Source organism: Astatotilapia calliptera, chromosome 12 (assembly GCF_964374335.1).
Source record: "Astatotilapia calliptera chromosome 12, fAstCal68.1, whole genome shotgun sequence".
Taxonomy (NCBI): Eukaryota; Metazoa; Chordata; class Actinopteri; order Cichliformes; family Cichlidae; genus Astatotilapia; species Astatotilapia calliptera.
The window spans coordinates 5,766,740-5,774,212 of NC_137433.1; the positions used below are offsets into that span (position 1 = coordinate 5,766,740).

Consider the following 7,473-nt stretch of genomic DNA (forward strand, 5'->3'; position numbering starts at 1 on the left):
AGTGAAATGCGTTTGATTTCCCTGCAAACATTCAGATTAGTGCAGCATAAATTCATTCATGAGGGGAAATGACAGTGAGAACATGTGGAGGCTGTTAGGTGGATAACATAATGAGTTCAGTGCACTGATGTGACACTGTCCTGAAGGATTGTTATTCTTTATGGTTAAAGAAATTGCACTAATTTATTAATGTTTATTATAAATAATCCTTATTATACATCTTGCTTCCATGTTTGTATCTTGTGTCACTAAAAATACATTTTGTTTTAATTTTATATATTGATCAATGACCTGCAGAATCTCCTTATCATATTAAGTGATTCATAATTGTCACTTTATGCTTTCTCCATCTCTAAAGTGATGACATCCTTGCATTACATCCTTTAGGTTCATTTTCTGCAGGCAGGTTTCTGACAGAGAACAGGCAGATTTAGAATATAACATGCAGCGTTCTATAGATGGATACATAAAAAAATGAAAAATTACATGTATGTGCTAACTTTCTAAACACTTTGTTACATTTATGATAAAGTAGATAAAACACATTTACGTCGGCCTTGGCTCATTAGTTCTTGTCTTTAAATGAACTTTGTCTGTGTGTGTTTCAGGTCCTGCACTCTCAAAGACTGAATGAACCAGCATTGCAGCCATGGGTCACTGTGAGCATCACAGGGAAGGTTGAAGCCGCCCACTGCACCTGTATGGCCGGAGTCGCAGAGACCTGCAGCCATGTCGCTGCTCTTCTGTTTAATGTAGAAGCAACAGTGTTGATCTGTGGCACAAGGACTGTTACAGATGAACCTGCATACTGGGTTTTGCTGGGTAATATGACCAAGATACAGCCAGAGGTTGGCCATAAGATAGACTTCTCCTCTTCAGCTGCCCAAAAAAAAGGCTCTTGATCAAAACATAAACAGACCATCTGTAGTGACAGGTAAAAGGAGGGGTGGAAAAATCCCACCTGCTACTGTGGAGGAGTTGTCACTGCTATTGGATACTTTGCTGGAACACAGTAAAGCTGTGGGTTGTGGGAATGACCCATAATGTTTTATCTAGGGGTCTAGATTTATGCCTGTAGTGCACTGTCATGTAAATAATTTGCATTTACTGAATATATACTGACTGAGTCCCACTGTTCAAAAGTTGAATAAAGAAACAAACTAATTTTTGCCTCTTTTTTTTTATTGAAACCACCTTATAGAACATCACATCAGTTACAATGTAGAATCCATGTCATTTATAGTTTACAAATGACAAAATGTTTACACAAAATCATGAGTGTTTACATGACATCACCCACTACTAACATTATTTACTGTATCTTTTGAAAAAATACAACAATTTTAACAGCACAATACTTAAGAATATTTAACAGGAGCAGGTTTCATTTCCCCTGGTTTTATTATCACACTGTTCATCAAAACGGCAGCAAACCTTCACCATCTTATCCAGAAGGGTCACCTCTTCACCCTCACATGGAAGAAGTAATCTGATTGGCATGGTGGTATGTTTGCAGCAGGTCCCTTGTGTAGCACTGGAACCCAGTCACGATGTTTCATCCATTTCATAGGCTGGTTTGCTGCAATAATGCCAAATAATTAGCATCTCTATAGATAGAAGGTAGTTCTGCAACTATAAAGAGTGATATGAACATATTTAGAACTTACCGGAATGAAAATGTCTGGAGCACCAACAGATATCTGGAGATGGAAGAGAACTGCACGTCAGCTCGTCTCACAGCTGCTATCCAGGCTAGACGCCTTCGTTTGGTAACATCAATACACGAGCTGCCTCATGTTGCTTCCAGGTTGGGAAAGAATGAAAAGATAAACCATTTTCAACCTTATTCTCTTGCCGGTGTTGTGTGTGACTTCGCTCCCTTTTCACTTGCGCTAGACCCCCAAAATGGCGGATCGGGCCAAAATCCTTTCCACGCCCACCCCCCGTGACATCACGCTCCAAAGCCCTATAGTAAACGTTTGACCTCTGTTATTGCCAACAAAGGTTATGTTACAAAGTATTGAGTTGTATTTTTGTTATTGACCAAATACTTATTTTCCACCCTGATTTACGAATAAATTCTTTACAAATCCTACCATGTGGATTCATGGATTTTTTTTCACATTCTGTCTCTCACAGTTGAAGTGTACCTCTGGTGCAAATTACTGACCTCTGTCATCATTTTAGGTGGGGGAACTTGCACAATCGGTGGCTGACTAAATACTTTTTTGCCCCACTGTACAGGCTCAAATTTATATATTTTTACTAAGTGTTGCTGAAGATTCTAAAAGATCTTTTAACTTGACAGGGCTGAGGCCTATTCGTTCTTGTTAGTGATCATTATTGACCACACCTGGTAGTTTTTCTTTACCAGCCTGCAGGCATTTATTAACTGACCAATACTCAGCGCAATGGGAAAGTTCAGTGAACTCTAGGTGGGAAGGTCTCTTAGAGTCATTTTATATGGATGTGTCACAGCTTTGTCTGGGGGAAGACCCAAACTTTCACCCACATAGAGAGGAAATTGGATGCTCAGGAACCACCAAGACTCAATCGCGCCATGAACTGGAAACTGCTGGAACACCAGCAAGCCAGTTTTACATCGACATGGACTGAGAGGCTGTCGACCAAGAAAGAAGTTGATGCTCCAGAATAAACACCTTCAAGCTCAACTGAAATTTGCAGCTGCCCACATGGACGAGCCAAATGCATTTTGGAAAAAGGTTTTATGGTCAGACAAGATAAAGATTGAGCTACTGGACTCAATGACAGGAGGTATGTTTAAACGAATAAAAGTGAGGCTTTCAAACCTAAGAATACTACCAACTGTCAGGTATGGTGGTGGTACAATATGGTGACGCAACTGGACAATGATCCCAAACACACTAGCAAAGGTTCAAGAGAATGGGTGAAAAAGAAAAGAGTTAATGTTTCACAATAGCCCAAAGTCCAGACCTCAACCTGTTTAAAATGTTGTCGGAGGACCTTAAAGGCGCTGTACATAATCTAATGGCCTCAAAGCCAAAGGGCCACATCCTGAAGGAACTGAAGCGGCGTTGCAAAGAAAAATGGGCCAAAGTTCCCGAGGTATTTATGGCAATCATGGGGTGTACTTGTTTTTTTTTGCCTGCTTCTGCAGTTTGGCTTAGTTTCTGTTAAATAAATAATGACATGCTGTAAAATGTCCAGTGTTGATGTTCATCTCAGGCTTCATTTTTTTTTATATATCCTGAGATATAACCCCCGGCCACCACGTGAAAACTCCCAGAACATAAACAGTTTAGATTTTTTGCTGTCACATTTCAGTGAGTCATATCAGTGAAAATAAAGCCCTGTCATCTTAGTGGCATTGATCCCCACTGAAGGCTTATTTCAACTGATGGGGAGACTCTGGGAGATTGCTCTTACCTTTCTTCCAATCTCCGGCTATGTTTCTGAGCAAGCAGACAAACTGCAGTATATCTGCGGGCCTGTAAGTCTGGAAAAGCCACAACAATAAAATAATGTGACAGGGGTTGAAGCAGTTTGACTTTGTCTTCAAAGGGGATTGTAGCGAGATGCAGTAATCTGTGTAATACAGGCCCAAATTGCTGCTTTTAGCACTGCTTTCGTAACCACTCTCTCACCAGGCTCTTTCTGCACTAAAACACTCTCGCTCTCTATCATCAGAAAATGATTAGTTGCTGTTGTTCTTAACCTTACCAATGCTTCCCCACTGTGCTGCATTATCAGGGCCATGTAAGCTACCTTCCAAGTTGGCGACAGTGAGGCTTTTTAGCTCACCGTGTGTCTGTTAGTACACATGAATATGCTCCTCACATGTTTATGTTACACTGTATGTATTTGAAGTTGTGCTCAGTGTGTCCATTGGTGCCACAAGGAGACTAGGACAGCTTAAAAGGATTAGCACCCAGAATGGAGAATGACATTTCCAATTGCGACTGAAGCTCTTGTTTAAAGCATTAAAAGTGAGCACCACTATGATATGAAACCCTACAAATATGCCGCCCACAGACACCATTAATGTGTGCTGTATTTCTTTGACTTGGCACCACACCAAAAAAGTAAAAGAACAGAATAACATACAGATAAAATCAGTGTAGGGTTTACGTGAGGCGGTGGACCTAAACATAGATGAGCCTTAAGAAAAGCTTCAGTGCTCCCTGTTATAAAGCCTTCTGTAGGAGGAACCAAAGCCAATCTTCCCAGAGATGCTCCCTGACTTCATGTTTTAATGATACTGGTGGAAAGTGCTATTTAAAATTTCAGATTAAAATCTTCATTTTCCTTCTATATTTTACTCGTTTATTTGCTATTGTAGAGATATTAGCAGAACGGAGGCATTCCTACCATCATTCCAACCAAATGGAACGATGTTTGGATGCCAGCAGTCTGCCTGCTGCTTCATGCTGGTTTTTACAAACAAGCTTGACTCACTTGATACTGGCAATAACCACCCACTGGTCAGCTATTGCACTCAGCTTCCTGCAGCTTTAAACTCGTTTTCACTTTCTGTGGGAAAAAGTCTCAAACTAATCCAAAGATTCAGGCTTAGCAGTGAGGTTGTCCCACATGTTATAAAATACCCCCACTTACATAAAAATGCAGCATAAATACTTGAAATCCTTACTTTACTAAAGAAGTATTCAGATATGTATAAGTAACTAAATCTAAATATCAACAGTACTTTTTTTCTTTTCTTTTTTTTGAAAAAAGTCAGCTCCTGTGACTGATGCATTATGAAATAATGCATTATTAATACTGAATCATCAGTGTCTGAGAAGGTTGGAGCTGCTGCAGATAAAGCTAGCTGTGAGAGTCTAGCATCTCCAGAGGTTACCAGAGTCAGAAGGTCCCTGCACTCTCACGGCTGTCTTTATTGCAGTAATGCAATGCATTTTCCTCTTTAAATTAGGTAATCAGATTACATTTATTACTGAATAATTACACTGTTATTTGTGTTCTCAAATTACATGCATATTATGTAGAAAAAAAACCGTTTAACAGGTTTAACATGTTGTTACCTGAAAAGGCATCATGCAATATTAAAGAATTATCTAACAAGAGAGAAGCAACTAAACAATAGATTACAGTAAAAAGAATAATAACAAGTAATTAATTTCAGTTCAATTCAATTTTATTTATATAGTGCTAAATCACAACAACAGTCACCTCAAGGCGCTTCATGTAAGGTAGACCCTATAATAATACATACAGAGAAGAAAAAACAACAACAATCATATGACCCCCTATGAGGAAGCAACAGTGGGAATAAAAAACTCCCTTTTAACAGGAAGAAACCTCCAGCAGAACCAGGCTCAGGGAGGGGCGGGGCCATCTGCTGCGACTGGTTGGGGTGAGAGAATGAGTAGTACATTTGTTTTTTGAGTAATGACCTCAATATTAGTCTTGAGATGTTTCATGGGAGAGTAAAATGCGGTGGTCAAACGCATCGCAACTTAATAAAACACCATAAAACAAGAAAAATGCTGCAAAAGCAAACAAAACCGAACAGAAATTTTTTTTAAAAAATGCTCACAATAAACTCCCAAAACACAACTAAAGTGTTTTTGGAGAGACAATAACGTGATGAAAGAGCTGCTGAAATGACAAGCTAACAGTAAACAGCTAAACAGCTAATAGGAAACAGTGTTTAGTGTTTTGTGAGATTTTGTTTCTTTCTATTTCCATTGTGTTTTATTCAGCTTCCTTTATGTTTTGTGTGTGTTCGTAGTAGTTCTAAAGTTTCAGTGGATTTAATCTTTACTCTAGTAAAATAGAAGGAAGATAAAAATACAGAAAATCCCTTTAGCTTTGCAAAAGATATTTAGAGGAGATGTTATTATTTTTAGAGACCTCAGATAGAACATGGAAACACAAATATCCATGTTTGGTTTTGTAAATTAATCAGAAGCCAATAAAGTCAGGAAAAGCTAATTTAGTCCTTAGCAACATGTAGCAACACTGGAAACTACATGTATTCATGGTTGGACGTCATTGTGGGTTCATATACGTGCCACTTTGATCTTTAGTGAGCCATACTGGTGAAACTCCTGTTTCTGTCGATGTGAAGTAGTTTAACTGCACATTTAATCTCTGCGATATCTCAATATAAGAAAAAGAAGTGCGATTTGCTGCTGTGGTTAATGAAAGAAATCTGTCACCACAACTCTTTGGCCTTAAATTGTAAGAAATTAATGTGTAAAGCTATGAAAAAAAAACTTCTGGTAACTCATTGCTCCTAAAGTCTCCTGTAATTATAAAGCAGAAGGTTTTTATTAGTTCACAGAAAATATCCTATTTTATTTATTTTACTCTGAATACTTTGTAAAAAAAAAAAAAAATTAATTAATTAAATGAAGGCTGTGGGGGTGGTTGTTAGAGTTGAAAGTCCAAAATGCATGCCCACAAGACATCCAGTGGGCCAGATTAGAGTCTTTGCTGGGATAATTCTGGGCCTGGGGCCTTTCTGTTTGACACTCTTGTAGCAGAGCATAAGCTTGAAGTAGCAGAGAATGAATATCTATAGTAAAGCAGAACAGAGCTGAAAATGTATCAACATATTTTTAAGAGTTTAGATGTACAGTAGAGCTGCATTTTCTCTCAAATGACTTTAATCAGTCTTGTTTTTCAGTAGTTGATGAAACAACTTACATGCCTATAGCACAAACCCAAGCAGTCATATGTAACACAGGCTAACTAAACTATCATGCACTGTATTGTTAAGCATGACAATGAAGTAAAACTACAAAATATTAATGGAACTGTAAATCCCTTTTTTCCAGAAACCTATCACCTTGCCCTTTTCCATCTGTTTTACGTGCTTCAGTGTAGAGTTCCCATCTGTGTTATATCTGCTGTAAATCACAGTTGCTGCCATGTGACAAAAGCAGAATGGGCAAGTTCACCTGTAGACCCTGAGATTTTCTTCCTTTAGTAACTTAATGCACATCGCAGTGCTGTGCTGTGAAGCCAGCCTCTTAAGAACCCTACTTATCCCACGGTTCAGCACTCCTCTTTCCTTTTACACTCGCAAAGTTAATGTGCTGTAGAGAAAATGACTGGATCCCTCATGCTTGAATAGAGATAGGCGAGAGCTCCGATTTCCAAAAACCTGTCACAAATTATAGCTCAGGAGGAGGGAAAGGAACACTTTGCACCGAATCACTTGAATCACAAAATGCAAATGGTAGTAAAAAATGTAACACTGGTTACAGCAAGGCTATGGCGCTGTCCATCGATGACACCTGCCGTGACAAAAGAATCAATACCACTTTGGGCCAAAAGCTTCAAATATAGGCCCTGAATAAGAAGACAGTTGTATCCTGTCTCTGTGTTGCAGCTTTTACTTGCAATACGACAGCTTTTAATTTACAACACTGCAAAAAGACCTCGATGTTTTCTTTTTGTTGTTGTCTGTGTGGTTTAAACGTAGCCCAACTCCTGAGCCGGTGGTACCGATGGGGAACAGTG

At 38.9% G+C, this 7,473-nt stretch overlaps 1 long non-coding RNA gene across 1 annotated transcript; it reads right to left on the reverse strand.

The window, feature by feature from the left end:
* Positions 1 to 1,164: 1,164 nt before the first annotated feature.
* On the reverse strand, positions 1,165 to 1,927 carry LOC145432319 (uncharacterized). The gene is made up of 2 exons (XR_013912607.1): positions 1,668 to 1,927; positions 1,165 to 1,579 (listed from the first exon to the last, which is right to left on the reverse strand). It is a non-coding gene; the product is annotated as an uncharacterized LOC145432319 (long non-coding RNA).
* Positions 1,928 to 7,473: the final 5,546 nt, after the last annotated feature.